Below are 10013 nucleotides of genomic sequence, written 5' to 3'. Positions count from 1 at the left end.
TAGGATATAGTCGATCTACCAAGTAGGATAGTGTCTCTCACTATCTACCAAGTAGAATATAGTATAGGATATAGTCGATCTACCAAGTAGGATAGTGTCTCTCACTATCTACCAAGTAGCATATAGTATAGGATATAGTCGATCTACCAAGTAGGATAGTGTCTCTCACTATCTACCAAGTAGAATATAGTATAGGATATAGTCGATCTACCAAGTAGGATAGTGTCTCTCACTATCTACCAAGTAGAATATAGTATAGGATATAGTCGATCTACCAAGTAGGATAGTGTCTCTCACTATCTACCAAGTAGAATATAGTATAGGATATAGTCGATCTACCAAGTAGGATAGTGTCTCTCACTATCTACCAAGTAGAATATAGTATAGGATATAGTCGATCTACCAAGTAGGATAGTGTCTCTCACTATCTACCAAGTAGAATATAGTATAGGATATAGTCGATCTACCAAGTAGGATAGTGTCTCTCACTATCTACCAAGTAGAATATAGTATAGGATATAGTCGATCTACCAAGTAGGATAGTGTCTCTCACTATCTACCAAGTAGAATATAGTATAGGATATAGTCGATCTACCAAGTAGGATAGTGTCTCTCACTATCTACCAAGTAGGATATTGTCTCTCTCTATCTACCAAGTAATATATTGTATATCTCTATCTACCAAGTATCATGCTCTATCTTTCTATCTACAAAGTAGGATAATGTATCTCTCTATCTACCAAGTAGGATATTGTCATTCTCTATCTATCAAGTATGATTTGGTCTATCTCTATCTACCAAGTAGTCCAATGTGTCTCTCTATCTACCAAGTAGGATATTGTCATTCTCTGTCTACCAAGTAGAATTATGTCTCTCACTATCTACCAAGTAGGATATTGTCTCTCACTCTCTACCAAGTAGGATAATGTATCTCTCTGTCTTAATTTACCCTTCCAACCTCTACTATCAGCTTCTAGTGTTCCAGATTGACATTATAGAATGCATCCCAAAGGGCACTCTATTCCCTTTATAGTGCACTAGTTTTGACTAGGGCACATAGAGCTCTGGTCAAAAGTCATGCACTACATAGGGATCATGGTTCCCTTTGGGACACAACGATAGATATGGCTATTTTCTGAATGTTCATTAAAGCACGAGGGACATCGAAGCACAGAAGCGTGTCTCGTGGTGCTTGGTTAATTTCAACAGGATTTCAGCAGTCTATTTCTCATGTCCGTCTTCCATGTCCTTACTCTGGGGCAGGCTGACGTACATCTAACAACATCTTACACATCACCAGTGGCGACAAGTCTGCTCACGTTCCCGTCAGTGCGCATGGAAGGGCGAGCTAACGTATTGTCACCATGGCAATCCATCAGACGCACCTGTTACCTCGTTCCCGTTATACAGAGAGTTGAATTGAAAGAGAGGGAGAGAGAGAGAGTTGAATTGAAAGAGAGGGAGAGAGAGAGAGAGAGTTGAATTGAAAGAGAGGGAGAGAGAGAGAGAGAGTTGAATTGAAAGAGAGGGAGAGAGAGAGAGTTGAATTGAAAGAGAGGGAGAGAGAGAGAGCTGTTGAGAAGAAAATCTGCATTTTGTAAGGGGAAAACATAGACAGTCGATCTATCTGTAGATTATGTCCTGGCCTATCATAATATAAGAAAGTAGATCCTACCATGTCACGTACATGAAACCTTGTAGATTTAATTTCTCAATTAATTATTTTCTTTTGAGGAAATTATTTTCCATGTATGATCGTTTTTTGGTTGAAATCTATTAATTTTGTTCCTCAAACATATTTTTTTATTTTTTTACATTCTTGATAACGAGAATTTGCATTTTAAGAGATTTCATCCTGATACATTTCAAATGAAATGCATTTTAAGAGATTTCATCCTGATACATTTCAAATGAAATATAGTTAATTTATGTGGTACGTCATATACATTGCTTTGGTAACAGTGGCAATAAAGCATTTATTGAATTGAATTGTGCCCGACAGAGAGAGAGAGAGAGAGATACACAGATAGATATTATGCGCGCAAAGAATGCTTCAAACGCTCATGCCCTTGTTATTGTGTGTGTGTGTGTGTGTGTGTGTGTGTGTGTGTGTGTGTGTGTGTGTGTGTGTGTGTGTGTGTGTGTGTGTGTGTGTGTGTGTGTGTGTGTGTGCGTGTGTGCGTGCGTGCGTGCGTGGGTGTGTCACTATGTCCTTCCTTTGACGTGGGTATAATAATCCACCTATAACACGGTTTGACTATTATGCCACTACACACTTAACATCGTTGCGCAAAAATAAATACTATTTAGTTGTCTAGACTCTATCCGTGAAAACAATGACAGTTTATCTATTTTCTTACCTTGAAATATGTAGAACACTCGATTCTTCAGAACCTTACGGACAAATCAATTATTTTACGATGCTCTTACAATTATTTATCAAAAGCTCTGAAACAAGTGAAGTCTACTCCAATTCAGCAAGTTTCCCGGTTGCCTCACTCTGTCGTTCGCTCTCTACGTTCCGTTCCGTTCAGTGAAAATGAATGAATGCATGAGTCCTCTTCGTCAACACTTTGCCTAAGGACCGCCTCATGCCCACACTGATTGGGGGGCGAGTCTCAAATAATAATTCTGGACGATATAATTGGATGATATGCCTTGTCAATCAAAACAGCAAACTCGGCCAGCGCGTAGCGTCTGTAGCCCTGCCGACCAGAGACACAGAGAGAGAACTATTTGCATTACAACATCGTACGCCTATATAGACGTAATATGACATTTGAAATGTCTTTCTTCTTTTGGATCATCTGTGAGTGTAATGTTTACTGTTAATTTGTATTGTTAATTTCACTTTTGTTTATTATCTATTTAACTTGCTTTGGCAATGTTAACATATATTTCCCATGCCAATAATGCCCCTTAAATTGAATTGAGACAGAGCGAGAGAGAGAGAGAGAGAGAGAGAGAGAGAGAGAGAGAGAGAGAGAGAGAGAGAGAGAGAGAGAGAGAGAGAGAGAGAGAGAGAGAGAGAGAGAGAGAGAGAGAGAGAGAGAGAGAGAGAGAGAGAGAGAGAGAGAGAGAGAGAGAGAGAGCGAGAGAGAGAGAGAGAGAGAGCGAGAGAGTGTGAGAGAGAGAGAGCGAGAGAGAGTGAGTGGGAGATTGAGAGAGAGAGCGAGAGAGAGAGAGAGAGAGCACACCAGCAGCACAGGGAGAAGGTTAATGTTTGTATTTTGTAACTGAGGGTGGGAAGCAAATTTGCATGTAGAGATGTGTTGACCTCTCATCAATAATTACTATCTCCAGGTTTTACACTCATTCAAATTACTGTGTGTGTGTGTGTGCGTGCATGTGTGTATGTGTGCACACGCCTTTTCCTATGTGTGTACAACAGGATCAGAGTTCCGTAGTGTAGTGGTGCAGTGGTAATGTTCCTATGTGAGAAAAGGGAAAAGGGGAGCTTGCTGTGAAGGTTACTCAGGCCCCTGGCTGAGAAATGACCTTCCGTCCAAGGTAAGCATCCGGCACATACACACTCTACTGCACACAGAGACGTTCTACTGCACACAGAGACGTTCTACTCCACACAGAGACGCTCTACTGCACACAGAGACGTTCTACTGCACACAGAGACGTTCTACTGCACACAGAGACGTTCTACTCCACACAGAGACGCTCTACTGCACACAGAGACGCTCTACTCCACACAGAGACGCTCTACTGCACACAGAGACGTTCTACTCCACACAGAGACGTTCTACTGCACACAGAGACGTTCTATTCCACACAGAGACGCTCTACTGCACACAGAGACGTTCTACTCCACACAGAGGCGTTCTACTCCACACAGAGACGCTCTACTCCACACAGAGACGCTCTACTGCACACAAAGACGCTCTACTCCACACAGAGACGCTCTACTGCACACAGAGACGCTCTACTCCACACAGAGACGCTCTACTCCTCACAGAGACGCTCTACTGCACACATAGACGCTCTACTGCACACAGAGACGCTCTACTCCACACAGAGACGCTCTACTCCACACAGAGACGCTCTACTGCACACAGAGACGCTCTACTGCACACAGAGACGCTCTACTCCACACAGAGACGCTCTACTGCACACAGAGACTCTCTACTCCACACAGAGACGTTCTACTGCACACAGAGACGTTCTACTGCACACAGAGACGTTCTACTCCACACAGAGACGTTCTACTGCACACAGAGACGCTCTACTTCACACAGAGACGTTCTACTCCACACAGAGACGTTCTACTGCACACAGAGACTCTCTACTCCACACAGAGACGCTCTACTGCACACAGAGACGTTCTACTGCACACAGAGACGCTTTACTCCACACAAGATGCTCTACTCCACACAGACGCTCTACTGCACACAGAGACGCTTTACTCCACACAGAGACGTTCTACTCCACACAGAGACGCTCTACTCCACACAGAGACGTTCTACTCCACACAGAGACGCTCTACTCCACACAGAGACGTTCTACTCCACACAGAGACGTTCTACTCCACACAGAGACGCTTTACTCCACACAGAGACGTTCTACTCCACACAGAGATGCTTTACTCCACACAGAGACGTTCTACTCCACACAGAGACGTTCTACTCCACACAGAGACGCTTTACTCCACACAGAGACGTTCTACTCCACACAGAGAAGCTCTACTCCACACAGAGAGGCTCTACTCCACACAGAGACGCTTTACTCCACACAGAGACGTTCTACTCCACACAGAGACGCTTTACTCCACACAGAGACGTTCTACTCCACACAGAGACGTTCTACTCCACACAGAGACGTTCTACTCCACACAGAGACGCTTTACTCCACACAGAGACGCTCTACTCCACACAGAGACACTCTACTCCACACAGAGACGCTCTACTCCACACAGAGACGTTCTACTCCACACAGAGACGTTCTACTCCACACAGAGACGCTTTACTCCACACAGAGACGTTCTACTCCACACAGAGAAGCTCTACTCCACACAGAGAAGCTCTACTCCACACAGAGAAGCTCTACTCCACACAGAGAGGCTCTACTCCACACAGAGACACTCTACTCCACACAGACGCTCTACTGCACACAGAGACGCTTTACTCCAAACAGAGACGCTCTACTCCACACAGACGCTCTACTCCACACAGAGAAGCTCTACTCCACACAGAGACGCTCTACTCCACACAGAGACGCTCTACTCCACACAGAGACGCTTTACTCCACACAGAGAAGCTCTACTCCACACAGAGAAGCTCTACTCCACACAGAGACGCTCTACTCCACACAGAGACGTTCTACTGCACACAGAGACGCTCTACTCCACACGGAGATGCTATACTCCACACAGAGACGCTCTACTCCACACAGAGACGCTCTACTGCACACAGAGACGCTCTACTCCACACAGAGACGCTCTACTCCACACAGAGACGCTCTACTCCACACAGAGACGCTCTACTCCACACGGAGATGCTATACTCCACACAGAGACGCTCTACTCCACACAGAGACGCTCTACTGCACACAGAGACGCTTAATTTGCTTAACACTTTTTTGGTTACTACATTTAATAATTCACTTTTATTCTACGATGTAGAAAATAGTAAAAATAAAGAAAAACACTTGAATGAGTAGGTGTGTCCAAACCCTTGACTTGTACTGTAGGTTATACAGTACAATATATATATACAATATATATACTGTGTACTGAATACTACTGAAGAGATAATCAGTTAAACAGCTAACAGTTGTGATAATGACTAACTTAGCTAGCTGCTAACGTTACCTTAGCTGTAACGCTACTGTCCCAATCCCCCAGGTAGCTGGAAAACCAGTTCGCTAGCTAGCTAGCTTGCTGGTGCTCCTTTGTCAAAGTTCATAATGATCACAAGCAATTCGATAAAATGTTCCTCAAAACTCCTTGAAGTTGTGGATAAATCCTCTTGACCAGTTCACTTATTCCATAGGTTCCCTGGTGCTTGCATGGCCCCGTTGTTGAGTCTTCATCCTCACAACAGGACCAGCGGCTTGGTGCTCACTATGGTGCTTGTGGTTGTCCACACACTTCGTGGCGTCTTGCGCTGTGGTGACTGGCAGGTGTTCTCCCTGTGTGTGGCCTGGAGCGTTGCTGGACAGACAAGGAATGACTGGATGTCCCTCAGTCTGAGTTTGTTCAGGACCTCGCTGAAGGCTTTGCTGCATTGGGAGGTGTGCGTACTGTAGTCAGGGGGAAAAAACGCAGTACCTTACCCGCGTGTATCACCGCCTGCCGTACCAGGAGGCTGAAGAAATTTGTATTGGCACCTAAAACCCTCACAATTTTTTTCAGATGCACATTTGAGAGCATTCTGTCGGGCTGTATCACCGCCTGGTACGGCAACTACACTGCCCTCAACCGCAGGGCTCTCCAGAGGGTGGTGCGGTCTGCACAACGCATCACCGGGGGCAAACTACCTGCCCTCCAGGACACCTACAGCACCCGATGTCACAGGAAGGCCAAAAAGATCATCAAGGACATCCACTTCCAGAGTCACTGCCTGTTCTCTCCGCTATCATCCAGAAGGCGAGGTCAGTACGAATGCATCAAGCTGGGACCGAGAGACTGAAAAACAGCTTCTATCTCAAGGCCATCAGACAGTTAAATAGCCGTCACTAGCCGGCTTCCACCCGGTTACTCAACCCTGCACCTGAGAGGCTGCTGCCCCATAGACAGACTTGAAATCATTGGCCACTTTATTAATGTAACACTAGTCACTTGAATACGTTTACACACTGCTTTACTCATATCATATGTATATACTGTATTCTATTGTATTTTAGTCAATGCCACTCTGATATTAATCAATGTAATAGTTATATATTTCTTATTTCCATGCTTATTCTATTAGATTGGATTTTGGATTTATTGGATTCTATTGGATTTTTGTGAATCGTTTTTAGATACTACTACACTGTTGGAGCTAGGAACACAAGCATTTCCCTACACCCGCAATAACCTCAGCTAAATATGTGTATGGTCATTTGATTTGAATGGATTTGATTTGGTGAATGAGCTCTGGCTCCTTGAAGATCAGCATCCTCGGGTCTGTCTGAAGCATTACTAGTCCCAGGTCCTGAGTAGATGTGATGGGCTCTTTCTATCTCAACCTTGTGAGATAGGGATGGGGTCCTTTTAGGGATCATTCTCTGTAGGAATTTGATGGGATCGTCAGTCTCGTCTCCTTCTTTTAAAGAAATTAATCGTACATTTGAGCGACGTGAACGGTCGCCCATTTCAGCCATCTTGAGCTGCATCTTCTGCAATTGTGCAAAACAGTTGTTGGTTTTCCGGTTTGTTTTCCCATATTTTCACCTTGCCACTTTAATAGACAGATTGTCCATCACAGATTGTCAACGTCACTGTATGAGCTTCAACAGCGACTAAAGTCTTTTTATGTTTTCTGTTGAGTTGTTTCACCGCCTCAGCTAACACCAGTTGTAGCATAGCTTCGAGAGAGTTCTGTTGCTTGGCTAACGCCTCAGAAATCCCAGCAGCTATTTAAGTGCTGAGTGCTGTCTCGTGACGCTTAACTATAGACGAAGAGGTCGGAGAAGCAACGTTTTTCTTGCCTCCTTGAGTAGTCAGCGTTGTTAATCAGACTTGGGTTCGTTTTTAAAGAGTTCAATATCGAAAATATTGTAATGCAATATGAGAAAGAGGTATTGGGTTTGCAGCGCTCTAGTGACTAGCGACCATAACGCCCGTTGGTCACATGACCCTCTCAACCTTATAAACACTTTGAAATTTGACGTTTGGCACAACTTCTATGAACATGGATAAACGTTTTAATTCTGACATCAGACTGTGAGAACTTGTTGTCCAAATAGTCACTAAGGTGCAGGTCTGTGCAGGGAGAGAGCTAGGGTTAGATGTTCAGCAGTCTGATGGGCTGATGGAAGAAGCCGTCTCGGAACCTGATGGCTTACCAGATGGTAACAGAGATACTCTACGCCACACACATACATAGAGACTCATACACACTTTTCTCCACTCAAAAATCTTTGCAATGTCTTCTTGCAGTTTTTGGGGGTTTAGTACAATATCCTGCTGCTCTCTCTCTCTCTCTCTCTCTCTCTCTCTCTCTCTCTCTCTCTCTCTCTCTCTCTCTCTCTCTCTCTCTCTCTCTCTCTCTCTCTCTCTCTCTCTCTCTCTCTCTCTCTCTCTCTCTCTCTCTCTCTCTCTCTCTCTCTCTCTCTCTGTCTCTGTCTCTGTCTCTGTCTCTGTCTCTGTCTCTGTCTCTCTCTCTCTCTCTCTCTCTCTCTTTCTCTCGCTGCTGCTGCGTGTGATACGGGTGATACGGGTGACCAGCTGTTCCGGATGACTGTGGGATCTCATTCTCCATGGCTGATGTGAGTACCGGTAAGTCTTTTAAAAGGGGTTAATACTTTCAAAGCCGCCGGACCAGACGGAATCCCCAGTCATGTCCGCAGAGCATGAGCAGACCATCTGGCAGGGGTCTTCACGGACATATTCGACCTCTCCTTGTCCCAGGCTGTAATCCTAACATGTTACAAGCTGACCACCATTGTTCCTATTCCCAATAAATCAAAGGCATCCTGTTGAAATGATTATTGTCCTGTAGCTGTAGCTGTCATGGATAAAAGAGAGCCCCCTCCGTCCCACCAGAGAGGAAGGGAGGGAGTGGGCCGGTCTTATGACTTTAACGACCGGCCGTATGGAGAAGAAGAAAAAAATCCTGTGTGTGTAGAGAGAGAATCTGACGCCAAAACTCCAACATCCAAAAGTGGATAATGAAACAATATTCCTAATGGGAGATGGTTGGTGGGGATCCAAACAATAAATCCTGTCAAAAGTTTGTTTTGTCATATCATTAAGGACAGTATAACTAAATTACTGTAGCTCCACAAATGTATATGTCCCAGTTATCAGCTTTACATCTAAATGTTCTAAAACATATATGATTAAACATGAAACTATTTGTGTGAAGATGAAATTTGATTATATCCAACAAGCTAACAAGAGGAGAATTGTTTTTCATGTTAGCTTTTGCCGAGTCTGTGACCACGCCCACGTCAGCCCCCCAAGGCGAGTGCATAAAAGGACTGCTAACGAAATGTACATTAGACCATGCAGGCGGACAGTGTTGAGCCGGACGTCACAAATGGTTAGAATCTACCAGACCAGAAAGCGTGGAGCGGTGGCGACACTTTGAAATGGTTAAATACAGACCAGTGTGACCGACAGCGTGATCCTCTGAAACTCAACAGAGAAGAAGAAGACAGACAGCCTGCAGCTCTGCATGTAACGTAGTCTAGGAAACTCGACCGAAGATCAGAAAAGAAAAGAAGAACATTTCCCTATCAACACCATGCGGTACGTTTGATGTACCCAGTCTAACGAACACTCAGAGACAAACAAGCCTACTACAACTGAGGACATTGTGACGTCTGGTGGACAACCAGAGACTTTCTCTCGAACTATTCGTAACAGACGGATCGAGAGGTTTCAACAGAGATGACAGACAAAGACATGAGCGGTAGTTAGGGTGCTAAATATCCATATTTACGGTGAGTGTATTATTCAACTGTATGTACGATAGTTGAATTCCACAATTCCTTTGTCTCTCCTTCTCCCTTTCTTTCTTTCCCCCTTTTCTTTGTGTAACAAGCCGTCATATCGGGTTAGTCCACTAGGGCATTAGGGACTTTTCATTGTGTAACAAGCCGTCATATCGGGGTAATCCAATAGGGCACTAGGGACTTTTCATTGATTATGTTAGTAATCAGTTCAACCTAATTGTGTGTGCCTATGCAGTTCTGTGAGATTATTTAGTTAGTAAAAAAATAATTAAGAGATATTTATATATTCAGTCGGGAGATAGTAACTCGTTAAATAACTTTTCCAGTGGTACATGATTAATTTAATCACGTAACAGCTAAACATAGTTAATTGATTTGATAAAATAACAGTCATCACATTA

At 44.1% G+C, this 10013-nt stretch overlaps 1 protein-coding gene across 1 annotated transcript in view; it reads right to left on the bottom strand.

Annotated features, from left to right (window-relative positions):
- Positions 1–2553, bottom strand: part of LOC139558760 (hippocalcin-like protein 4) — a 38756-nt gene extending 36203 nt beyond the window's left edge. Inside the window, exon 1 of the mRNA XM_071374175.1 lies at positions 2361–2553. The gene's annotated coding sequence lies outside the window, so the exon portion shown is untranslated. The remainder of the gene's footprint in view (positions 1–2360) is intronic.
- Between the last annotated feature and the right edge of the window lie 7460 nt (positions 2554–10013).

The sequence above is a fragment of the Salvelinus alpinus genome, chromosome 29 (assembly GCF_045679555.1).
Source record: "Salvelinus alpinus chromosome 29, SLU_Salpinus.1, whole genome shotgun sequence".
Lineage (NCBI taxonomy): Eukaryota > Metazoa > Chordata > Actinopteri > Salmoniformes > Salmonidae > Salvelinus > Salvelinus alpinus.
Note: the sequence above shows the minus strand (reverse complement) of the source record. Positions and strands in the feature narration are given on the sequence as shown.